Below are 26,794 nucleotides of genomic sequence, written 5' to 3' on the forward strand. Positions count from 1 at the left end.
ATCCAACCTTGGTGGTCCCCACCCAGTGACATGCTGGCAACTTCCTTTAGGGTGTTAGGGTTTGAAATTGGCCAAAATAGCTGTACTCAGGTTGTTTCGACCTTCCTTTTTTGCCTTATCTCTAGAGGCGGCTGGAACTATGAGTTCATAGTTTATTGGTTGTTGCTGTTCAGGAATTGAAGCCCTGGAGAAATTAATTCAGCTGTTTTCCAGGATGTTGTGGTCATTGTGGTTTGGCCCAGTTCAAAGGTAAAGACAAGGCTTGGCACCTGTAGCTCAGTGGCTAGGGTGCCAGCCACATACACTAGAGCTGGTGGGTTCGAACGTAGGCCGGGCCTGCCAAACGACAATGACAACTACAACCAAAAAATAGCCAGGCGTTGTGGTGGGCAGCTATAGTCCCAGCTACTTGGGAGGCTGAAGCAAGAGAATCTCTTAAGCCCAGGAGTTGGAGGTTGCTGAGAGCTGTGATGCCACAGCACTCTACCCAGGGCGACAGATTGAGGTTCTGTCTCAAAATAAAAAAAAAAAAAAAGTGATCCACAGTACTGATCAGCTCTGTCCCACTCTGCCCATAAACTTCATGTATTCTTAATCCATTCGTGGATCAGGGGGCACTTAGGCTTTTCCCATGATTTAGCAATTGTGAATTGGGCTGCAATAAACATTCTGATGCAAATATCTTTGTTGTAATGTGATTTTTGGTCTTCTTTGTTTTTGAAGGCAAGTGTGAAACGAAGTTTATTAAGAAAGAGAAAGGTCTTTCTTTTTTCAATTTTATAATTTTAAATATTAGAATCAGAGGCTTTCCACAAGCATAAGAAAGTTGATTCATATTGTAAAAAGTAGAATATAAAATATTTATGGTATCTTTGCAATTATATAGATTAACTTGTACATTCAAAAAACTGCAAGGGAAATAGATGCTTTTCTAGGGAACTGAAACTTCAGTGTTTTAAAAATTTTTACTTAAGTGTTATATTTTTTATTTTTATAGTTTTAAAAATTGATCTTTTTATTTTCCATTGTTCTTAGCCCAGTATCTTGCATGTAGTAGTGACTTCATATTTATTGGAATGAATTTAAAACTGTATTTTAATGCTTATAAATTCAGTTAGCATTTTAAAACATGCATATCATCATTCTAGGTTCTTTGTTACTAAAGAAACCAGAAATTCAAGATGAAGCCATGGTCACGAGCAATCCCATAGACAAAGTGGGCCCTGTTACCAGGACAGCTTTCTTGCTGCAAGGTCCCAAGGCCCCAGAGCTGGAGCAGCCCAGGGCCCGAATGCAGCTGGCTCGGTGGGTGTGTCTCATTCATGTCAGGGCTGGAGGAAAGGGCCGCATACAGTGAGGCTCCTGCCCCTTCCGGCACTGGGCACCAGTCCAGAGCCCAAGTGGTCCTCTCGTGAAGGACACATCCCAGCGCTCTGGATGTGCTGTGATGGAGCTGAATCTGTTTAATCGGTAGAGTATGCCATCTTCAGGTAGCCCTTCATGTTGTACAGAAAACAGTGGAGACTTCTCTTGTGGCAGTTAGGGAGCAGCCTCAAGCTCAGATGACAAGTGCCACTTCCAGGCTAAAGGAATCCACTCAGCAAACTCCCAGAAGGAATGCTTCTGTTCTTGGAGGTCCTTGGTGAGATGGAGGCACTTCCAAACAGGAGCCGTGATGTGATTTGGTAAGCCATTGGGAGCCATTCCTCAGCAGTGTGTCTTCTGCTTCCCTGACGTGGGTCCTCGTGGGATGCTTCGGGACACTGCAGGCTCAGGGTCAGATGATCTCTCACTTGGGACCTCACTTTCTTCTCCATTTTCAGCTTCAACCTGGAGAACAAAGTCTTCATCCCATGCAGGATTATCCTCTTCTCCACCTTGACAGGCTGATTGCTGTGGGCTCTTATTAGGTTGGGTGGGGCTGCTCACTTAGGGGTCTCAGGACAGTTTACAGGAGCAGGCAGGGTTTTTGAGAGCTCTTCAGCCAGTTCCTGAAGATACAGAAATGCCTTTTGGGCAGCCCTTCAGAGGGGTCATTCCCCAGGAGGGGTCTCAAAGTCCTCAGGGGGCCTCTATAGAGGTGAAGACTGATCTAGGCCTTTTGACAACGTCAGCAGTAGCAGCTCTGCCTTGGACTTTCGACCTCGTTTCTTAGGCATGGGAGTGGATAGAAGGTTGGATTGATCTAAGAGACCAGGAACCAGACGGGCTGATGGAGCATTAGATTGTTGGAGCCTTTTGGGGCCTTTTTGTGCCCTACCACCTCTCTTCTGGCCAGGCTTTGAGGCCCTAGGCTTTGAGACCTTTGACATCTCTGAAGAAAGATCTTGTTCCAGTCTGGAGAGGGTTTCCTGCTCTGGAGGAAGCCTCATCTTATCAAAAGAATCCTCAAATCAGGCAAAGGGCTGGTAATGACATCTGTGGAAGCCTCCACACTGGTCATTTCTGAAGAGGCCTTGACATCAAGCTGGTTTAGCACCTCCCCCAAGGCAATATACCCGACCTATAGGTGTCCATCAACACCCCCCCCAAAATGGCTGCTCTTAATTTGTGTAACAATACATTCCTGGGGCCAAGAGGTGGGGCTACATTCTACATCCCTCCAACAAACTAAATTGCCTCTGGTGGGGTTGGGGTTGAGGCAACCTCCGCCTTTCCCAATAGCCAGCCAACTTGTTGCAGGACAAAAGGAACATAATAGTTCTTTGCTACTGGCCATTCATCAGTCACTGTGCTCCAAATTTTATAATCTCATTTAATCCACATAAAAAATTATCTGAGTGCTATTATATTCCCCTTTTACAGATAAGGAAAATGAATCTCTGAAAGTTAAATAACCTGGCCACAACACCCTGTTGGGATTTGAACCCAGGCTGACTGATTTTTCAAGTTCAAAGTTTTTCTTTCTTTTTTTTTTTATTATTAAATCATAGCTGTGTACATTAATGCGATCATGAGGCACCATACACTGGTTTTATAGACCATATGACACATTTTCATCACACTGGTTAACATAGCCTTGCCATGGCATTTTCTTAGTTATTGTGCTAAGACATTTACATTCTACATTTACTAAGTTTCACATGTAACCTTGTAAGATGCACCGCAGGTGTAATCCCACCAATCACCCTCCCTCCACCCACCTCCCCTCAAAGTTTTTTCTAGGTTTACTTGTTCAGTAAACAAGGTGAGAGAGCAAGCAACAAGAAATTGATAAAAGGGTGAATGAAAATACGTTTGGTTTTTTTTTTTTGGCCGGGGCTGGGTTTGAACCTGCCACCTCTGGCATATGAGGCTGGTGCCCTACTCCGTTGAACCACAGGTGCCACCTTTTTTTTTTGAGACAGAGCCTCAAGCTGTCACTCTGGGTAGAGTGCCATGAGTAGAGTGCATGGTGTCACAGCTCACAGCAACCTCCAACTCTTGGGCTCAAGTGATTCTCCTGCCTCTGCCTCCCAGGTAGCTGGGATTACAGGTGCCTGCCATAACACCCGGCTATTTTTTGGTTGCAGCCATCACTGTTGCTTGGTAGGCCTGGCCTAGATTCGAACCTGCCAGTTCAGGTGTACGTGGCTGGCACCTTAGCCACTTGAGCCACAGGCGCCAAGCCTGAAAATACATTTTTATCCTACAGCATATAGTATTTAAATATGAGCCATCAAGCAATTTCTAAAGAACCTTTCTTTATTTTCCCAATCCTCTAATGCAAGAAATATTCTTGCTGCTTACCCTCAGGGATTCCTTTTTAATTATTTGAACCACCGTAAGGGTAGTTGGACTGGTCCTATTAACAGGTGGTAACATGAAATTTTCCGTGACAGGCCTTTCTGCCTCCTGTCATCAACTTTCCACTGTCAGAGAGGTGGCTCAACCTGTACTTGCAGTTTAGATTGCCACCAAGTAGAGAGAAAAATGTATCCTGGAATACATTGTGCTAATCACTTAAGACAAAACAATCTTTATTTATTTATTTATTTTTTATTGTTAAATCATAGCTGTCTACATTTATGCAATCAAGGGGTACAATGTGCTGTTTTCCTATACAATCTGAAATATTCTCATCAAACTGTTCAATGTAGCCTTCATGGCATTTTCTTAGTTATTGAATGTAGAAGAACAAAACAATCTTAATTTCTTTTTAATAACATAATTATCCTACCAGGTGATGGTGAATAGGATTTTTTTTTTTTTACTTGAAAGATCTAGTTGCATAATTCTAAATGACTCAATCACGTAACTGATGAATTCAGAACATTCAAACTAAGCATTGTCCAGTGTATCCTTTAGTTAGAAAGATATACAGGGTGGCCATAAAGTTCATGTGCAATTTTATTTATTTATTTATTTTATTGTTAAATCATAGCTGTGTACATTAGTGCAATCAAGGGGTACGATGTGCTGGTTTCATATACAATCTGAAATATTCTCATCAAACTGTTCAATGTAGCCTTCATGGCATTTTCTTAGTTATTGTATGTAGACATTTGTATTCTGCATTTAGTAGGCTTCACCTGTACCCATTCTAAGATGCACCGTAGATGTGGCCCCACCCATTATCCTCCCTCCGCCCTAACCTCCTCCCTCCCTTCCCCTTCCTTTGCCCTTTCCTCATAGTCTTGTGCTGTAGTTGGGTTATAGCCTTCAAGTGAAAGCTATAATTTAGCTTCATAGTAGGGCTGAGTACATTGGATACTTTTTCTTCCATTCCTGAGATACTTTGCTAAGAAGACTATGTTCCAGCTCCATCCATGTAAACATGAAAGAGGTAAAGTCTCCATCTTTCTTTAAGGCTGCATAATATTCCATGGTAGACATGTACCACAATTTGCTAGTCCATTCATGGGTCGATGGGCACTTGGGCTTCTTCCATGACATAGCAATTATGAATTGGACTGCAATAAACATTCTGGTACAGATGTCTTTGTTATATTGTGATTTTTGGTCTTCTGGGTATAAACCTATTAAAGGAATTATAGGATGGAATGGCAGGTCTATTTTTAGGTCTCTATGTATTCTCCAAACATCCTTCCAGAAGGCATGTATTAGTGTGCATTCCCACCAGCAGGGTAGAAGTGTGCCCTTTTCTCCACATCCACGCCAACATCTCTGGTTTTGGGATTTTTCTATGTGGGCTACTCTTACTGGGGTTAGGTGATATCTCAAAGTAGTTTTGATTTGCATTTCTCTGATGATTAAGGATGATGAGCTTTTTTTCATGTGTTTGTAGATCGTGTGTCTGTCTTCTTTAGAGAAGTTTCTCTTCAAGTCCCTTGCCCACCCTGAGATGGGACCACGCCTTCTTTTCTTGCTAATACGTTTGAGTTCTCTGTGGATTCTGGTTATTAGACATTTATCAGAGGTATAACCTGCAAATATTTTCTCCCATTCTGAGGGCTGTCTGCTTGCTTTACTTACTATGTTCTTGGCTGTGCAGAAGCTTCTTAGTTTGATACTGCTTCAATTGCCTGGGGAGTCCTCCTCATAAAATATTCACCCAGGCTGATTCCTTCAAGAGTTTTCCCTGCACTTTCTTCAAGTATTTTTATAGTTTCATGTCTTGAGTTTAAATGTTTTATCCAGTGAGAGTCTATCTTAGTTAATGGTGAAAGGTGTGGGTCCAGTTTCAATCTTGTACAGGTTGCCAGCCAGTTCACCCAGCACCATTTGTTAAATAGGGAATCTTTTCCCCACTGGATGTATTTAATTGGCTTGTCAAAGATCAAATAATGGTAAGTAGCTGGATTCATCTCTCGGTTCTCTATTCTGTTCCAGACATCTACTTCTCTGTTTTTGTGCCAATACCATGCTGTTTTGATCACTATCGATTTATAGTACAGTCTCAGGTCTGGTAGCGTGATTCCTCCTGCTTTGTTTTTATTGCTGAGTAATGTTTTGGCTATTCAAGGTTTTTTCTGATTCCATATAAAACGAAGTATTATTTTTTCAAGATCTTTAAAATAGGACAATGGAGCTTTAATAGGAATTGCATTAAAATTTTATATTGCTTTGTGTAGTATAGACATTTTAACAATGTTGATTCTTCCCAGCCATAAGCATGGTATGTTTTTCCATCTGTTAACATCTTTAGCTATTTCTTTTCTTAAAGTTTCATAGTTCTCTTTGTAGAGATCTTTCACATCCTTTGTTAGGTATACTCCCAAATGTTTCATCTTCTTTGGCACTACTGTGAAAGGAATAGAGTCCTTGACTGTTTTTTTGGCTTGGTTATTGTTGGTATATATAAAGGCTACAGATTTATTGGTGTTGATTTTGTAGCCTGAGACATTGCTGCATTCCTTGATCACTTATAAAAGTTTTGTAGTAGAATCCCTAATGTTTTCCAGATATACAATCATATCATCTGCGAAGAGTGAAAGTTTGATCTCTTTTGACCCTATGTGGATGCCCTTGATTGCCTTTTCTTCCCTGATTGCAATGGCTAAAATTTCCATTACAATGTTAAAGAGCAATGGAGACAATGGACAACCTTGCCTGGTTCCTGATCTGAGTGGAAATGGTTTCAATTTAACTCCATTCAATATGATATTGGCTGTGGGTTTGCTGTAGATGGCCTGTATTAGTTTAAGAAATGTCCCTTCTATACCAATTTTCTTAAGTGCTCTAATCATGAAGGGATGCTGGATATTATCAAAAGCTTTTTCTGCATCAATTGAAAGAATCATATGGTTCTTATTTTTTAGTTTGTTTATGTGCTGAATTACATTTATAGATTTACGTATATTGAACCGGCCTCGAGACACTGGGATAAGGGGTCGTGGTATATAAGTGTATACTTGGTTGTGGTGTATAATTTTTTTGATGTGTTGTTGGATTCTGTTTGTTAGGATCTTATTGAGTATTTTAGCATCAATATTCATTAGTGATATTGGTCTATAATTTTCTTTTCTTGTTGGGTCTTTCCCTGGTTTGGGGATCAAGGTGATGTTTGCTTCATAGAATGTGTTGGGTAGTATTCCTTCTTTTTCTATGTTTTGGAAGAGGTTTAGTAATATAGGTACTAGTTCTTCTTTAAAGGTTTGGTAGAATTCTGACGTAAAGCCATCAGGTCCTGGGCTTTTCTTTTTAGGGAGATTTTGTATAGTTGATGCTATTTCAGAACTTGATATAGGCCTGTTCAACATTTCCACTTCATTCTGGCTAAGTCTTGGTAGGTGGCGTACTTCCAAGTATTGGTCGATTTTTTTCAGATTTTCATATTTCTGAGAGTAGAGTTTCTTGTAGTATTTGTTAAGGATTTTTTCGAATTTCTGAGGGGTCTGTTGTTATTTTATCGTTACCATTTCTGTTTGATGAAATTGGAGATTTTGCTCTTTTTTTCCTGGTTAGGTTGGCCAAAGGTTTATATGTTTTATTGATCTTTTCAAAAAACCAAGTTTATTGATCTGTTGTATAATTCTTTTGTTTTCAATTTCATTGAATTCTGCTCTGATTTTGGTTGTTTCTTTTCTTCTGCTGGGGGGTTAGAGTGTTCTTCCTTCTCCAGTTGCTTGAGATGTCTCATTAAGTTATTAACTTCCTCTCTTTCCGTTTTCTTGAGGAAGGCTTGCAGTGCTATCAATTCCCTCTTAGGACCGCCTTTGCAGTATCCCAGAGTTTCTGGTAATTTGTGTCTTGATTGTTGTTTTGTTCCAAAAATTTGGTCATTTTCTTCTTAATCTCGTCGATAACCCATCTATCCTTCAGCATAAGGTTGTTTAGCTTCCATGTTTTTGTATGGGTGTGCAGGTTCCTGTTGTTATTGACTTCAACTTTTATTCCATGATGGTCTGAGAAGATGCAAGGAATAATTTCTATTTTTTTAAATTTGCTGACATTAGATTTGTGGCCTAGGATGTGATTGATTTTGGAGTATGTTCTGTGGGCTGATGAGAAGAATGTGTATTCAGTTTTGTTGGGATGAAATGTTCTGTAGTTGTCTGTTAAGTCCAGATGTTGAATGGTTAAGTTTAAATCAAAAATTTCTTTGCTTAGCTTCTTTTTGGAGGATCTATCCAGCACTGCTAAAGAGGTGTTAAAATCTCCAACTACTATGGAAGTGGAGGAAATCAAGTTGCTCATGTCTGTTAGAGTTTCTCTTATAAATTAAGGTGTGTTCTGGTTGGGTGCATAAATATTAATAATTGACATCTCATCATATTGAGTATTACCTTTAACAAATATGAAGTGTCCATCCTTATCCTTCCTTATTTTGGGTGGTTTAAAGCCTATTGCGTCTGCGAATAGGATTGCAATGCCTGCTGTTTTCTGCTTTCCATTTGGCTGGAGTATAGATGACCATCCCTTCACCTTGAGTCTATATTTGTCTTTTAATGTAAGATGTGATTCTTGTATGCAGCAGATATCTGGCTTGAGTTTTTGTATCCAGTCAGCCAACCGGTGCCTCTTTAGAGGACAATTTAAACCATTCACATTAATTGAGACTATTGATAAGCTTTTTGAGAGTCTGATGGACATTTTAAATCCTTTTGCGACTGTGGAAGTTGGAATTTGATTAAAATTTTCTGAGTGGGTTTACTTTTATGGTGGAGGATTATGCTGTTCTTTATGGAGGATAGGTCTGAGAATATCCTGGAGAGCTGGTTTAGTTATGGCAAATTTCTTCAACATGTGAATGTCATTGAAGTATTTAATTTCTCCATCATGAATGAAACTCAGTTTAGCTGGGTACAGGATCCTGGGTTGAAAGTTATTTTGTTTTACGAGATTAAAAGTTGATGACCATCCTCTTCTAGCTTGAAAGTTTTCAGCAGAGAGATCTGCAGTTATTCTAATATTCTTGCCCTTGTAGGTGATGGTTTTCTTTCATCTGGCTGCTTTCAGAATTTTCTCCTTCATATTAACTTTAGTGAAATTGATTATTATGTGTCTGGGGGATGTCTTATTTGGGTTGAGTTGTGCTGGAGTTCTGAAACTGTCTGCTATCTGAATTTCAGAATCTCTTGGCATGTCTGGAAAGTTCTCCTTCATAATCTCATGGAGAAGAGACTGTGCCTTGTGAAACCACTACGTCACTTTCCGGGATCCCTATAAGATGAATATTGGTTTTCTTCGAATTATCTCAGAGCTCTCTGAGAGAGTTGACCCTGTGTAGTTCCTCTGGGGCTGCCCCAGCCAGGGAGTTCTGGTTGTGGAAGCAGCTCTGGAATGTGACACACCTGGATCCAGCAACAGGGCGGGAGGTGGTGCGCACAGTTCTGGGAGTGCCTGGCGCCCAGTGACTTTGGCACAGAGAGCTCAAGGCTCCATCAGTTTCTGCTCAGGAGAAGGGCTCTGCACAGAGGCAGGGAGGGCTTCGGAGGGCACGCGGCTACCAGAGTCCCTGGCCAGATGAGCAGGCCAGTGGGGAGGCAGGGCAGGGAGTGTACAGGAGAGAGGATGCAGGGTTACGCAGCTCCCACAGTTACTGGTCAGGGCATGCGGAGGCCCAGCGGGCGCAGGTCGTGGGTCAGGGGACGTGGTACAGCTCTTATGGAGGTCCGGGCGGCACCAAGCCCAGGGGTTTGAGGTTGCTATCAGCTGTGACACCATGGCACTCTACCCAGGGCAACAGCCTGAGGCTCCAGTGTGCCAAAACTGGTCTCATTCTGTCCCTGAGGGTTAAGGCTGTAAGGCAGCTCAGTCCCCACCTTTAGGCTGCTCAGTCACTAGGTTACTAGCTCCCATCTGATCCTTGCTCTGCAATCCTGAGGGCAGAGCTTGCCAGGGCAGTTCTCTCACAATGGCTCCCTGCGGCCCACAGCCGAACACTATTAGCTCCATCTGGCTCAGCGGCTCAGTCTGGGGCCCTAGACAATGCCCAAAGTTCTCCACACTCCTGCTCAAGCTCTCTCCAAGACAGTTCAACTGAATACCAAGTCCAAAAACACTGAAACAGTTCACAGGTAAGGCCTTTCCGGTTTGCAGTCTCACTGTTGCTTGTACTTATGGCTACCGGCGGGATTAGGTCGATCGAACACACGCAACCACTTGCCAGTTTTCCACTCTTTTTGTCCTCCTCTTGGGGTCCAGAAGTCCCTTGCTGACTCCCTGTATCCTCAAAGGGATGATTATAGGCAGATCCCGCCAGCCAGAGATGCCTGGAGTCATATCTCTCCAAACTCACTGTGCCCAGTTGCAGGGAAGCTGTTACTCGGCAGTCATCTCGCTCCACCCCAGAGCGAGCCTCATGTGCAATTTTAAAGTGCACACTATTTTAAATTGCACAAAAACTTCATGGATACCCAGTATTTCTAGTAAAATATTCAGAGAGTTTCAGAAGATTTTAATTGTTTTGGATTTTTTTTTTTTTGCAATGGAAATTGATTTATAGTTTGAGGTTTATTTTTATTTTTATTTTTGTTTTCTTGGCCCTGGTGATTTCTTAGTGAAACTTAAAACTCCACAGAGGCAGGAAAGGATAGCTAAGCAGGACATCCAGAAAACAAGGTCTGTGTGTAGACTGACTTTGACCCAGAGACATTGACAACAGGGTTTAGACAAACCTTAAGTGCCAGATCTTGATGCACAACTTTGGTTATGAGAGAAACAAGAAGACAAAGCACATGCTGCCCAGTGGCTTCTGGAAGTTTCTAGTCCACACGTAAAGGAGCTGTAAATACTGCTGATGTGCAGTAAACTTTATTGTGTTGAGACGGCACACAATGTTTTCACCACGAAGTGCAAAGCCATGGAGGAAAGAGCAGCTCAGCTGGCTGTGGGTCACCAATCCCAATGCCAGGATGAGTGGCAAAGAAAATTAATAGACAAACGTTAAAGGACAGTAGGCTCAAAATGGAATCACTCATGCTAAAGTTGCATGTCACCAAACTGGAACCAATACTTTTAAGAAATGACCTTCTGAGAAATCGGGAGAGAGGTAATAGCCAGATCCCATTAAGCCAACAAGATTTCACTTATGTCCCTAAAAGGAAAGTAACCTTGAAACACCCAATCTGCTATTTGTTTCTTCTTTCCACTTCTCTCTACTTTTTTCTGCCTTTTAAACTCACTATTCTGTTCAGCTGGTCAGAGTGCCTTTCTATATTGTAGACTGGATGTTGCCTGGTTTATGAATTTGCTGATAAAAACCAATCAGATCTTTGAAAGATCTTACTTTGTTGAAATTTTGTTCTTGAGATACAACACACATGTATGTTTTATTTGTGCTAAATAAAACCATAAAAATCCAGGAAAAAAGGATTCAGATTCCCTAAACTCAGGGTTCTCTGTTAAGTGACCCTATTCACATTACCTTGTGGGAACTGGGACTTAGGGAACTGGCTCAAAAAATGTGGACACTGGCTCAGCACCTGTAGCTTGGTGGCTAGGGTGCCAGTCATGTACACCAGAGCTGGAAGGTTCGAATCCAGCCTAGGCCCACCAAACAATGACAACTATAACCAAAAAATAGCCAGGTGTTTGTGGCGGGTGCCTGTAGTCCCAGCTACTTGGGAGGCTGAAGCAAGAGAATTGTTTAAGCCCAAGAGTTTGAGGTTAGTGTGAGCTGTGACTCCACAGCACTCTACCCAGGGCAACAGCTTGAGACTCTGTCTCCAAAAAAAAAAGAAATGAGGACACTTATACCTACTATGTGTTGCTGAGTCTTGCTCATCACCTGGTGAGGACCTCTTTCTAAGTGGGATTTCTAACCTTAGGGTTGCATCAAGGATAAGAGAGAAGGCTGGCATTATGTTAAATGTGGGCATGACCAATAAACTATTTTTGTCTCAGACCCAGGAGTCTCATGTCTTCTAACAGCATCCATGAAACTGTGACCGGCTAACTTGTTACTTTGTAAATAGAGTAAAACCTTAGACCCTTTTATGTTCTTGACTGAACCTGTCTTTAGGAGGGATGGACTACTCTCTATTTTACTGAATAATACTGTGTGTGCCAGGCAGGATGCTGAGCACCAGGCATTCGGAGCCAAAAGTCCAGGTCTTTCCTGAAAGGAGCCTCTAGTATATTGATTAGGAGCTTACTGATCTTGGTTCTGGTTGAATTTCAGTGTAGCTAAATTATTAAGCTAGTTAACACATGAAGGTGGTCAAACTCAGACTAATAAAATTCTAGCCCCAATTGTGATCACAGCCCAACAACAGAATGAAGACCATACGGTTTTTAGTCTCAGAGAATGGGTATATAATCTCCAGGTAGAGGGGAGCTGAGAATTACAAAGAGGTACTTGAAGACTTACAGATGCCTTTAAAACAGTACTCTTCAGAAATCAGGCTAGAAAGGAGATGCCTTTTATTTATTATTTTTTTGGTTTTTATTGATTGATTGTTTGATTGATTATTTTTTAGACACAGTCTCACTTTGTCACCCTTGGTAGAGTGCCATGGCATCATAGTTCACAGGAACCATACTTTTGGGCTCAAGTAATTTCTCTTGCCTTAGCCTCCTGAATAGCTGGGCAACAGGCGCCCACCACAATGCCTGGCTATTTTTTTTTAGGGATGGGGTCTCGCTCTTGCTAAGGCTGGTCTCAAACTCCTGAGCTCAAGCAATCCACCCGCCTTGGCCCCCCCAGAGTGCTAGGATTACAGGCATGAGCCACCTTGCCCAGCTGGAGATGCCTTTTAGATGATGGTCTTCTTTTTATAACTCTTTTCCGAATAAAGTATCCTGATGGGTGATAGTAAGAGTATACTTTCTGGCCCAGATATCAAAGGTATATCTGCTGTGCAGACTCCTCATCAAAGGGTGATAAGCCCTTTGTAAGTGGGATTTCTAACCTTAGGGCTGCATCTAGGATGAGAGAGAAGGCAGGCGCTATGTTAAATGTAGGTATGACCAAAGAACAGAACTGTACTATGTAGGGTAGGAAAGTTACATATAGGCAGAGAAGGTCTAGAACTCCAAAGCTGTGGTTTCTGAAATGAAAGTATTTCATATACAGGGCTCAAGAAGCTCTGAATTTTTAATAAATAAAGGCTCCATTAGAAAGTGGGATGTCATTTTCTTTTTTTGTAGAGACAGAGTCTCACTTTATGGCCCTTGGTAGAGTGCCGTGGCCTCACACAGCTCACAGCAACCTCCAACTCCTGGGCTTAAGCGATTCTCTTGCCCCAGCCTCCCGAGTAGCTGGGACTACAGGCGCCCGCCACAACGCCTGGCTAATTTTTGGTTGCAGTTTGGCCGGGGCTGGGTTTGAACCCGCCACCCTCCATATATGGGGCCGGCGCCCCACCGACTGAGCCACAGGCGCCGCCCGGGATGTCATTTTCTTATGATTGTAAGGAAGTCAGGGAATCTGGCAGGAAGGCCTAGACAGTAATTGAGGTCTAGCACAGTCTACAAGTGCTAAAACAATTTAGGAAATAAACAGGGTATTGTGGGGTGTGGTGGCTCATGCCTATAATCCTAGCGTTCTGGGAGGCTGAGGCGAGTGGATCCCCTGAGCTCATGAGTTCTAGACCAGCCTGAGCTAGAGTGAGACCCTGCCTCTAAAAATAGCTGGGCATTGTGGCATGTGCCTGTAGTCCCAGCTACTCAGGAGGCTGAGGCAAGAGAATTGCTTGAGCCCAGGAATCTGAGGTTGCTGTGAGCTGCGACACTATGGCACTCTACTGGGGCAATAAAGTGAGACTCTGTCTCAAAAAACAGAGTATTCTAAACTCATCTGACAAATTAGATACAACTAGGTATTACATGCTGTTTGGCAAAAAAGTACCTGATAGTGGCATGTGCCTATGTCTTAGTCAGGAGGCTGAGGCAGGAGGATCACTTGAGTCCAGGAGTTAGAGGCTAGCCTGGGAAACATGGTGAGAGTGTGTCTTTAAAAACAATAACAACAACAACAATAATAATGGGCAGAAAACTAGGTGCTTTACACATACATCAGGTACAAGTTTGGTCCTTGGCACTGGAAGCAAGAATTCATTCAATCAATAAAAGCGTATCGGCACTATTCTGGTGCTAAGGTTAAAGCAATGATCAGGACAGACAACAGTCCCTGCCCTATTTTGTTCTAAATGAAGTTAAATCTGGCTTTGGACCACAGTGATTAAGGAACATGAGAAATGTGGGATTTGTCATATTTACTTTTAGGGGAGGGAATTTATTCAGGGTATCTGTACCTTTTCAGGGTCCTATACATTCCAGATTATTTTGAGATGAACCCTCTGGTCTTCAGACTTCACTGGCCACCATGGCTGGGTGTTTATGATCAAAGTTCTATGCCCTCTTGTCTGGGCCACCCCCAATATTTGCAGGGCCTAGGACAATAGTACACATGAAGGTTTATATACCATATGTGAAATATTTGAAAATTATAAATCAAGCTGACAAATTGTTAAGTAAGTTCTATCATTCTATCTTGACAAAAATAGCTCTCTAACAAGCTGGAAGCCCTGTTTCAAATTTAGAATCTGGGGAGTTCTTGGAGTCCTGCATCTGAATGTGGAGATGCAAGAAAAGCTGGACACTGACCCTGGATGTGGCCTGCTAGGATATTGTGATTTATAATAAGCAATATATATCTGGTCTTCCTGTGCAGAGCTCCTAAACTCCTTGGAATTTCCTGGGTGACAACAGTGTCGTGTTCTAATGAGGCAACTCCTGGTGGGCTCTTGGATGGCCTCAGGATGGGGGCTTGTTGCCAGAGGAACCAACCATGTGATTGGAGGGTTAGAACTTTCAGCCCCATCCCTTGACCACTGGGAGGGGAGATGAGTTAAAGGTTGAGTCAATTGCCAATGGCCACTGATTTAGTCAATTGTGCCTATCTAGTGAAGCCTCCATAAAACCCCAAAGGACAGGATTCTGATAGCTTCCAGGTTGGTGAATATGTGGAGGTTCTGGGAGTGTGGGGACCTTGGAGAGGGGACAGAAGCTCTGTGCCTCTTGCCATGTACTTTGGCTGAGGGGTCTCTTCTATTTGGCTGTTCCTGAGTTGTATCCTTTATGATAAATGGGTAGAGGTAAGCAAAGTATTTCCCTGAGTTCTGTGAGTCATTCAAGCAAATGACTGAACCTGTGGAGGAGGTAAGGGGAACCTCTGACTTATAGCCAGTCCATCAGAAGCACAGGTGACAACCTTGCGATTGGTGTTTGATGTGGGGGGACAGTCTTGTGGGATTGAGCCCTTAATCCTTGGGGTCTACACAGACTTCCACTAGATAGCATTGGAATTGAGTTGTTATAAACAGGACATCCAGTTGATGTCCACAGAGAACCGGAGTATTGCTTGGTGTGGGAAAACCCCCCCCACACCTGGCGTCAGACATGAAGTATTGAGAGTGATGTAAGCATAGGGGAAAATGTTTTTTTCCCCCTATAGATTTGATGTTTTTCTTTTTCCTTTCCCTTCCCTTCCCTTCCCTTTCTTTCCTTTCCTTTCCTGTTTTTTTTCTCTTTTTTGTTTTTTTGAGACAGAGTCTTTTCTGTTGCCCTGGATAGAGTGCTATGGTGTCATAGCTCACAGCAACCTCAAACTCTTGGGCTTGGGCAATCCTCTTGCCTCAGCTTCCCAAGTAGCTGGGACTTCACACACCTGCCACCACCCCCAGCTAGGTTTTCTATTTTTAGTAGAGATGGGGTCTCGCTGTTTTTCAGAGCTGGTCTTGAACTCCTGAGCTCAAGCAATCCTCCTGCCTCAGCCTCCCAGAGTGCTAGGATTACAGGTGTGAGCTACAGCTGTGTTTGATGATTTGATGTTCTTCTTCCTTATGCTTCCTCTCTCTCTTCCCACCCCAGCTCCATCCTGCATAATAAGGGAACTTGCATGCTTGTTTACCTACAGTCCAGCTTACCCAGCGAAACTCCGTTTTTTTTTTTTGAGATGGGGGTCTCATCATGTTGCCCAGACTGGTCTTGAACTCAGGTGATTCTCCACCTCAGCCTGTTGAGTAGCTGGGATTATAGGTACATGCCACTGAACCCTCCACTACTTTTGAACAAAGATTAAGCCAGGGAGCTATATCTGTCTTAATCAAATTGGGAGCCTCCCTGGCTCAATCTTTGTTCAGAAGTAGTGGAGGGTTCAGTGGCCAACCCTTCCTGTCCCTTGAGGTATAGCACACTGCTAAGTCAGCCATCACTGTCAGAGGCCCTGGGCACAACTACTTTCGGAGGGTAGGGCACATGGCCCTGATTTTTTGAAGCCCATGAATATATTCTCCTTAAACATAGAGGGATATCTCTCAAATTGCTTTCTCTCCAGTGTTGGTCAACTTCTCCCAATCCCTGCTGCTTGGGACAGTCCAGCAATATCACTTCCCAAGTCTAGGTGGAAGGCTGTGTTTTGGTGTCAGGCAACTTTTAGTTTTGGCCCTGCAACATTAAAACCATTAACCACTCATTCCCTGAAGTAAGCTTGGCTACTGTCCTTGGATGGGTAAAGCAAAAATACCAACATCAGCCTAAGCAAGGTACAGATTAACATTTCCGGTTCTCCACCAGATACATATTATCTCATTCATTTCTTTAGAAGGGACTTGTTGAGGAAATTAAATGGAAGCGAAGTAAGATTAAGCAATTTGCTTAAGGCTGTACAAGAAGAAGAATCAGAATTCATTCCCAAAGCTGTCTCACTTCAAGGTTTTCAAGGTTTATCCTCTTGTCCCAATCCACACCTACTTCTACCACACCTAAAGCCTTAAAGAAATTTAAAAACAAATTTGTGAAATTGCTGGCCAAATTGTGTTACCTTGTATAACTATCCCGTTCATTAGAATGGTACCTGAGATTTGTTTTTGAGAGTCCAGAGTGTTACAAGGGATGTAGCAAGAGCGGAATCGGAGATTTTAGAGGATGCGTTTCTATAATGTGGTCATGTAGCAGTCTATCAAAATGCAGACTTTATGCTGGATAGCACCAGGGGATTAATTGACTCGTTTTGCATTATTGTTTTATCAAAAAAGCCAGACGTTGTCAAAAATTTTAGATAAATGTCGTCTGTAAGTAAACTGGAATTGACTATGTCATGTTTGGTCAGTTCTTATTGTTTGCTGTCCTCTGGTTTGTTTCCTTATTCCCGCTCAGGGCAGAACACGTCCTCCTAAAAGGCAGGGCAGAAAGACTGCCGGGGTCTGGTTTTGTCGGTAGTTTATATTGCTCATTGTGAGTTGCAAGGATATCCACCCAGGATGAGTAACAAGGATTTATTATGCTGTAAAATTTTAAATCATGGAACACAGAACATTTTTTCAGTATTTTTATGATAAAACTCAGCCACTATTAAATCCAAGTCACGATTAGCTCATTAACTACTTTCAAAAGAGAATAGGGGAAGTAGAACAGAGATAGGGGAAAGAAGCCAAGTAAGGGTATAATTTCGGACCCTGCAGGAGCCCTGCAGCATTAATTACACCTCAAGGTTTATCTAGTTTTGAGGCACAGGAGGGGGGCTTTCAGTTTTGTTTTTTTTTTTTTTTGGCCAGGGCTGGGTTTGAACCCACCACCTCTGGTATCCAGGGCCAGAACCCTACTCCTTGAGCCACAGGCACCACCTAGGAGCTGGGCTTTCAAATTCAGATATCAAGAAGGCAATGCTAGATATTCACAAAGCAGGTTGATTGAAAGCAGAACAAATAGAAACTGAGTGATGGATCCCAAACTAATCACAAAGGACCAGAATGGGTGTGGGTGGTGTACTGACAACATCATGCCATCTATTCTCTGGCTTGTAATTCTTTCTCTGAAGGTCTGATTCTCCTGATCAATAGACACAAGCTTTATTAACAGCCTGTAGTCCTGGAGGAAGAGCCCCTCTGAGCTTTGAACTCTTAAAGAGTTGCCTAAGGAATTCTAACAATGCTCTACCCAAGATACTAGGAGAGTCAGACTGGTGGGAGTATGATCTTACACAGCATAAACAAACTCGTAGGCAATTTTCGGCTGTCTCCTACTAACAATGGTTTGACTTATGATTTTTCAATTTTTTATTATGGAAGAAACCATTGTAATTTTAAATTTAAATTGTAAATTTAATGTACAGTATTCAATAAATTGCAGGAGGCCTGGTGCAGTGGCTCATGCCTATAATCCCAGCACTTTGGGAGGCTGAGATGGGAAGAGATTGAGCCTAGGAGTTTGAGACTAGCTTGGGTGACACAGTGAGATCCAATTTCTATAAAAATTTTTTAAAAATAAACTGGGCATAGAGGCATATGCCTATAGTCCTAGCTACTTGGGAGGCTGAGGCAGGAGGATCCCTTGAACCTAGGAGTTTGAGGTTGCAGTGAGCTATGATTGAGCCACTGCACTCAAGCCCAGGCGACAGAGTAAGACCTTGTCTCTAAATAAAAATAAGCCCATAAACAAACAAATAAATAAATAACATAAGATATTCAACATTCTATTATAAAATGGGCTTTGTGTTAGATGATTTTGCTTGGCTATAGGCTAATGTAAGTGTTCTGAACACATTTAAGGAAGGCTAGACTAAGCTATGATATTCAATAGGTTAGGAGTCTTAAATGCATTTTCAACTTATGATATTTTCAATTAATGATGAGAAATTGGGCCATAACCTAATTTTAAATCAAGGCATGCCTATAAATGACATTTCACCAGTGGTGTTGGGGAAGACAAAGAAGTTTCCAGACTCAGAAAATCCTTGTCTTGAGAAGCTGACACTACAGCTGAATAAATGAGATTCACACGCATGAAACAAGTATGAGCAAGACCAGACACTATACAATTAAAGAATATTGAGTTCTGAGAATAGAAAAATAGACTCTTTTTGTTACACCTTTTCAGAGACTTACAGTATGAGTGGTGAATAAAGTCCGATCAAGCCCATGCGTGCAGTTATGCAACAAATCTAAGCAACATCTTTGTGCCAGATGATAAGCATTTTAGATCTGTGGGCTGGGGGAAAGATCATGGGATAGTGGGAAAGTAATGACAGAGGATGCACATTGAAGGATTATTTGGGTACTTTTGGTATTTTTTTTTTCCAGTGGTAAGATAGGACTTTTATTAGAAGTTAGAAATGAATACAGAAGAAGTAAAAAGCACCGGAGCTTCTGGAAGGTGGAAAGAACTGAAGAACTCTCTCGGGAGTTTCCATGTGGGTTCTTTTTTCCAGGGGTCTTAAGCTTTTAGTATTTTTTACTAGAAAGCTCAATTATTATATTTCATTGAATCTAAGTCCCATGAATTGTAAGCTATGCCATTATTTTATTTAGCATTAAGAAAAAAAAACCTACCAAGTCTTATGGCGTCATCAACTTTAAGACATATTCCAATCACAGAGGTGTTATAATGTAAAAAAAAAAGTTAATTTCACAGTCAGTGAAACAGGGCTAGAGGAGACTTTCTTTGTTTTTAAAGGACAGAAGAGTGGGCCGGGTGTGGTGGCTCACTAGCACTCTGGGAGGTCAAGGCGGGTGGATTGCTTGAGCTCAGGAGTTTTGAGACCAGCCTGAGCAAGAGCAAGACCCCTGTCTCTACTAAAAATAGAAAAACTGAGGCAAGAGGATTGCTTGAGCCCAGGAGTTGGAGGTTGCTGTCAGCTGTGATGACGCCACTGCACTCTACCCAGGGTGACGGCTTGAGACTCTGTCTCAAACAAAACAAAACAAAACAAGACCGGGAAGAGTGCTCACTTTCCCTTTCTTATAGTTCTTAGTATTTCCTAAGGGCAGAGGAAAAAGGATTGATAATAAGAAGGCATTAGGTTTCTCTCTCACTTCTAATTAGAATGTGCCCAACTGTAAAATAAAAATAAAATAAAATAAAAAAAACTAGCCCAACTGTGTAATAATGTCAATAATAGTATTTGAAATAGTAGCTAATATTTATCAGATGCTCAGTATGGGTCTGGCCCTGGGCCAATTGCTTTTTACCCATTACTTAAGTTCTTTCTTAATCTATTGAGTAAAGGTGTTAGTATCCTCATTTTACTGACCAGTAAACAGATTTAGAGAGGGTAAGCAATTTGCCTGAGGTCACACAGCTGCCAAGTATCTCAGCAGAAACTGAAACACAGGTCTGTATATCTCTCAAGTTTATGTTTTTAATCACTATGCCAGTAGGTGATTTGATAAGACCTGGTTTCCTGTAAAGGAAAAAATTAAGACATTCATTTCAGTCAGCATTTATTACATAACATTTTTTCTTATGAAGCTTTCAGGAAGCAAAATGTTATGCAGACGAATGAGAAAGACTGAGTGACCTATCTTAAACTATGACAACATTTCTGGTGTTACCGTTGCATAACTACTCTTTACACTGCCTTTGCAAATTATACTGCTGGATAATGGATTTAAAATTGCATGTTTAAGTAGAATGAGAACTCTATAGTTAGTGGGTTATATTTAAGTGACCACAGAATAGATAAGGTGCACAATTAAAGAGTATTTTTCTTCCTAACCTCTAATTTGTGTTAAGATATTCAATTACTATCCGCTATGTGTAGGCATGAATTTTGATCTAGTAGGAATGAAGTCTAGCCCAGGAGTTTGCAGAGTCAGAATTATTTATCAGCAAGTATTACTTAACTCACATTTGACACAAATGTTTACGTTCATAGACAATTTCAGGTTATCTGAATTTAGAAGAGGTCGGCTAATCCTTGATTAACCTGAGGTAAGGGTAGAATTCAAGGATAGAAACGTTAGTTTGTTAGCATCTTAATGGGTTTAGTTTGCTCACCCTATGAACTGGACCAGCAATTCTCAAACTTCTTGGTCTCAGGACCCCTTTACACTCTTCAAAAAAATATTGAGGACTCCAGAAAGCTTTTATTTATGTGGGTTATAGCCATTGGCATTTGCCATATTAGAAATTCAAATAGAGAAATTTTAACTTTTTAATTTTTTTTTCAAATTTCAAATGAGGGTATAAATTTTTAGGTTTGTTCTCATTTTCAAGGTAAAGTTCAAGTTGTAGAAGACCCCCTCACCCAGGGGTGTGCTGAACACCCTTGAGTTGTGCACATTAGGTGAGAGCCCTCCAAATGCCCTCCCTCCTCCTGCCAATCACCTTCCCCCTGCCCCCACCCCTCTCCTTTCTCACCCTGCCCCCTTGCTAGACTATATTTGTGTTTTATGATTGGTATGAGCATGTAATTGTTTATATATTTGTTTCATCTTAGTATTGAGTACATTGGATATTTTTTTTCTATTCTTGAGATACTTTACTAAGAAGAATGTGTTTCAACTCCATCCAGGTAAACATAAAAGATGTAAAGTCTCCATCTTTTTATGGCTGAATAGTATTTCACGGTATACATATGCCAAAATTTGTTAATCCATTCATGGATTGATGAGCGTTTGGGTTGCTTCCACGAGTTGGCAATTATTAATTGAGCTGCGATAAACATTCTGGTGCAAATGTCTTTGTGGTAAAATGATTTTTGTTATTCTGGGTAGATACCTAGTAATGGGATTGTGGGATCAAATGGAAGTTCAACTTTTAGTTCTTTGAGAATTCTTCATACTTATTTTCATAAAGGTTGTATTAATTGGAAAACCCACCAGCAGTGTAGAAGTGTTCCCTACTCTCCACATCCACACCAGCATTTGCAGTTTTGGGATTTTGTTATGTGGGCTAATCTTACTGGAGTTAGGTAATGTCTTAGACTGGTTTTGATTTGCATTCAACTAGAGAAAATTTTAAAATACCTATTGATTCACTTAAAGTAATAACCTCATTATATGTTAATACAAATAGTTTATGCAAAATAACTGTAAACAAAAATATTTTATGAGGAAAGTGGCATTATTTCACATTTGTGCAAATCTCTTTACTGTCTGGTTTTATAAAAGATAGCAGAATTCTCATAGCTGCTTTTGCATTCTGCCTTTTGTGATATACCATGTCATTTGACATCTGCAGAATTATAATGTTCATTTGAAAGAATGAAGATTTTTAGGGCGGCGCCTGTGGCTCAATGAGCAGGGCGCCGGCCCCATATACCGAGGGTGGAGGGTTCAAACCCAACCCCGGCCAAACTGCAACAAAAAATAGCCAGGCGTTGTGGCGGGCGCCTGTAGTCCCAGCTACTTGGGAGGCTGAGGCAGGAGAATCTCCTAGGCCCAGGAGTTGGAGGTTGCTGTGAGCTGTGTGACGCCTCGGCACTCTACCGAGGGTGATAAAGTGAAACTCTGTCTCCATAAAAAAAAAAAAAAAAAAAAAAGAAAGAATGAAGATTTTTAAAAAGACACATGATATAGTATCATTGAGAAAATAGTTTTACCGTAAGGGCTTCCTGAGAAGGTATTGGAGGCGTCTAGGGGTCCCTGGACCACACTTTAAGAACCCTTGAACACTGGGAGATGGGTTAATCATAGTTCAAAGATACAAATAAAAAGGTCAAACAATATTAGACAGGATAATTTCTAGTGACCAATATTTTTTAGAAGTTTCTTTTTATTGTGGTAAAATATATACATGTATAGCATAAAAATTTGCTATTTTAACCATTTCCAGAGTATGGTTCAGTGGCATTAAGTACATTCACATTGCTGTGCAACCATCACCACCATCTATTTCTTGAACTTTTTCATCTTCTCAAAGTGAAATTTCTTACTTATTAAACAATAACTCCCCGTTCTCTCCTTCCCCCATCCCCTAGCAAACACTATTCTACTTTCTGTCTATGAATTTGACTACTCTAGGTGCCTCATATAATATTTGTCTTTTTGTTTCTTGCTTATTTCACTTAGGATAATGTTTTCGGGGATCCTCCAAGTTGTTGCATATGTCAGAATTTTGTTTCTTTCTTTCTTCCTTTTTTTGGCCGGGACTGGGTTTGAACCCGCCACCTCCGGCATATGGGGCCGGTGCCCTACTCCTTTGAGCCACAGGCACTGCCCAAGAATTTCATTTCTTTTTAAAGCTGAAAAATATTCCATTGTCTTTAAATATCGCATTTTATTTATCCATGCTTCCATTGATAGACAGTTTGCTTTCCATGGTTTTGCTATTTGTGCATACTACTGCTATGAACATTGATGTTTAAATATCTGTTTGGGTCCCTGCTGTCAATTCTTTGGGGCATATACCCAGAAGTGGAATTACTAAGTTATATGGTAATGTTGTATTTAATTTTTTGAGGAACTACCACACAATTTTCCTATTTCAACATTCTTCATACTTTATTTATTGCTAAAGCTTTAAAAATTATGTTATTTGGGATAGTAAATTATTTTTTATTTTCCTTGGATTTTATCTAATAACTAACAAACATTAAATGAGTAGCTCATTGATTTGATATATGATATAAAGGATTATGAATTCTCTGGAAGACAGCTTTCTCAAAGCCCTGCCCTTCAAGGACTCTCAAACTAAACTAGCACATGAAACTTAAATTCCACTAGTAAAAGAATAAAGATAAGAGGGAAGAAAAAAAAATTTTTTTTTGAGACAGAGTCTCGCTTTGTTGCCCTGGGTTATGGTGTCATAACGCCTGGCTAGTTTTAAAGCTGGGGTCTTGATTTTGCTCAGGCTGGTCTCAAACTCCTGAGCTCAAGCAATTCACACAATTTGGCCTCCCAGAGTACTAGGATTACAGGCCTGAGCCACCCTGCCAGCCAACAGGGAAGGGATATTTACTGGGCATTGCATATATATTACAGGCACTGTTCTGAGTATTGGGGATACACTGTGAACATGATGGAGTCCTTGTCCTCAAAGGTGAACTATAGTGGTTTTCAGTGGTGATCCTCAGACCGTAAGTAATCAGTGGACCTTTAGCTAGTCTGAGGACTGTCAGAAAAATTGAGAGTACATCATGATACCATCTGTACCAATGGTATCACATTGGGCAAATTTGAGAGAAAGTCTCAGTAGCATGAATCCCTGTCCACTTAAGAATTAAGGGAGAGGGGGGCCAGACGCCGTGGCTGAAACCTGTAATCCTAGCATTTTGGGAGGCCCAGGTGAATGGATTGCTTGAGCAAAGGAGTTCAAGACCAGCCTGAGCAAAAGCAAGACCCGGTCTCTAAAAATAGTCAGGCATTGTGTCAGGTGCCTATAGTTCGAGCTACCTGGGAGACTGAGGAAAGAGGATCGCTTGAGCCCAACAGTTTGAGTTGCTGTGAGCTTTGATGCCACGGCAACTGTGCTGAGGGTGACAAAGCGAGACTCTGTCTCAAAAAACAAACAAAAAAAAGAATTAAGGGAGAGGTACCCATAAAATGCTAAATAACTGTCTTCACCATTCCCAGAACTCCGAGGGCCAAAGGAGAACTTTCTAGAAGTTCTTTCTAGTAAGAACAGAGAAATAGGAAAGGACAGGGAAGAGAAAGTTTGTCAGAGGGAAGGAGAAGGTGATAGTTCCCTTAATTGTGATAGTTTATACTGTATGGGCCAATTTCTAAGTTCGTTTTAGAACCTGAATGCAAAGAATGACGCCCAAAACAAGACTTAAAAATATACATAGGAAAAGAAATATCCCTAAAAGGTATTGGCTTGACCCTTGCTTGCTATTGATTCTTCTGGAAGATATGCTAATGTTTCACAGAATGAGAAAATATCAGTTAGATAGCAACAAATGAGGTAAATCACACCGCGGGAAGAAGGAGAATAGCTTTATATTAGAATAATGGCAAAGAACATCCCAGAAAAATTTTGGTATCAAAAAGATTCATGACTGACATTGTAGAATGTGTACACTTCACGGTTGTCAGAGACTGCATGTTTTACTTTTTCTGTATCTTCATTGATAATAGAGGATGATTCTAAGTTTCTGACATGGTCTGTTTTGGTTATTCCAGGCCCAGTTATGACTGGTGACTATTCTGTTAGTGACTGTGTCCACCAGCATGACAGGAGAGGCCACTGTGAAAGGAAACAGTGAAAAAGTTCAAACAATGTAATGTTACCATCAAGTGTGCCTTCACAGAGACAATGTGAGTTGGGTCACTGGTGGCAGTGAGCCTTCATTTATTCATTGACTCATTCTTTCTTTCAATATCTATTGGACCGTGTAGTGTGAAAGGCAGTGGGTGTATAGTGATGAACAAAATAAACCTTGAACTTGCCCTTAGATCTGTTTCTTGCTGTTCCAAATTTACTTATTAAATTTTTCTTTGGAGACAGAATCTTACTGTCACTCAGACTAGAGTGCCATGACCTCAGCCTAGCTCACAGCAACCTCAAACTCCTGGTTCAAGCTATCCTCCTGCCTCAGACTCCCAGTAGCTAGGATGCCAGGTGGCAGCCATGATGCCTGGCTGCTTTGTCTATTTTTCTTTTATTCTTTTTTTTTCTTGTGGTCAGGGGAGTCAAGTGCCCCAAACCTCCTGCGAGTGGCAGAGTGCAGAGCCGAAATGTTCTATTTTTAGTAGTAACAGGATCTCACTCTTGCTCAGGCTGATCCCAAACTCCCGAGCTCAAGGATCCTCTCACCTCAACCTCCCAGAGTGCTAGGATTACAGGTGTGAGCCACCAAGTCCAGGCTATTTATTAATTTTGTAACGATAATGTTTTAATCCTTGTGCTAGTTACTAAATGTTGTCTCTCTGCTCCACATCCACTCCTCCACATTCTTTGTTTATGACACTGGGGCTGGGACCATGCTTTGCCAATTGCTGTCTGCAAGGTGCTCCAATAGGGAATGTCAGAGAGAGACTGAAAGGTTGGAGGAGGGAGAAGAGACCTCCCCTTCTCTCCTCTTAGTTTCTTGCTCATTCCAGTGTCCGGCCTCACTTTTTAACCCCGGCTAAAGCACTTGGATCCAATAGCAGCACAGTCAGCAACATAATCCTGTCTACAGTTTGTTTAACACTTGCAGAACCAGCCTCATCATACCTCTGCAGAAAACCCAGTTAGCTGGTCAGCACCCCTTCCTGAGATGTTCGGGTCCTAAGCCCATGGAGCCCCTTCTCTGTGCTAGGAGGCATTAGCACCAAGTAGTCTGATGCTCAGTTTCTTGGGGTTCCTCTCTAAGCCTCCATGTTTTAATTATTCTAACTTCTTCCCTTTCTTCCTCTGGCCCAGGGGTCACCTTCTTCCATCTATATCTATACCTATATCTATATTTATATCATCTGTATCTATATATCTATATCTGTATCTATATCTATCTATATAGTATCTATAATCTTAGTGTTTTCCTTTTTAATTCTTCAACTCTCTCTTTTAAAGTGACTAGTATGGTTTTTGGCTCCTGCTGGGATTCTAACTAATACAATTTTGTTTCCTAAATTCTGTAATTTCTTTCTGACACATCTCATTTTATTGTTTTATCATTTTGTAATAAGTTTTTATTTTATCATAAACATGCTAACACAAAGTGCTGTGACTTTTTTTTATTCTTTGTGTTGTTTTCCAGACTGCCTGTGGTACGCCAGGCCCCTGTCCTTACTGCTGTTTTCTTGGCTGAGTTTATTTGCATAGTTCCGTGTGTTTTCTTTTATCTTGTTTATGCTTAATGTTTTTCATAAAATTTCTATTCAACTTGTCCATGCATAACATGGGTAACTTTTTTCTAGACATATTTTGCTCTTATACAGGATGAGTAAATCTCTTGTGGCATCTTTTTCTGCCTATTTGATAAGTATTTTTCTAGAGCTAGAGTTTGAGATAATAATAGGAACATATTTACTAAGGTCTGGGAAATGAGAAATGAATGCATCACGATTTTCTTATTATAGTATCTGAGTAATTAGTACATAATGAAATATCTCTCTGCTGGGCTATGATCTTTTCTAATTTTAGAAGTCTATCTGCAAATATGAATCATGGTGAACAGAATATGGTCCTGTTTTTATCAAGGAATGGACACTTAAGGGCAACTTGTATTAAGTGTATGCCTAAGTAATATTCATTGAGAAAACTTTTCTTTTATAGCTTAGGTTGCAAGTATCATGTAACTTCAAGATTAAAGACAAAAAAT

At 41.1% G+C, this 26,794-nt stretch overlaps 1 pseudogene; it reads right to left on the reverse strand.

Moving 5' to 3' along the window:
• Window positions 1-1,159: 1,159 nt before the first annotated feature.
• On the reverse strand, window positions 1,160-18,748 carry LOC128588683 (general transcription factor 3C polypeptide 2-like; annotated as a pseudogene).
• Window positions 18,749-26,794: the final 8,046 nt, after the last annotated feature.

Source organism: Nycticebus coucang, chromosome 6 (assembly GCF_027406575.1).
Source record: "Nycticebus coucang isolate mNycCou1 chromosome 6, mNycCou1.pri, whole genome shotgun sequence".
Taxonomy (NCBI): Eukaryota; Metazoa; Chordata; class Mammalia; order Primates; family Lorisidae; genus Nycticebus; species Nycticebus coucang.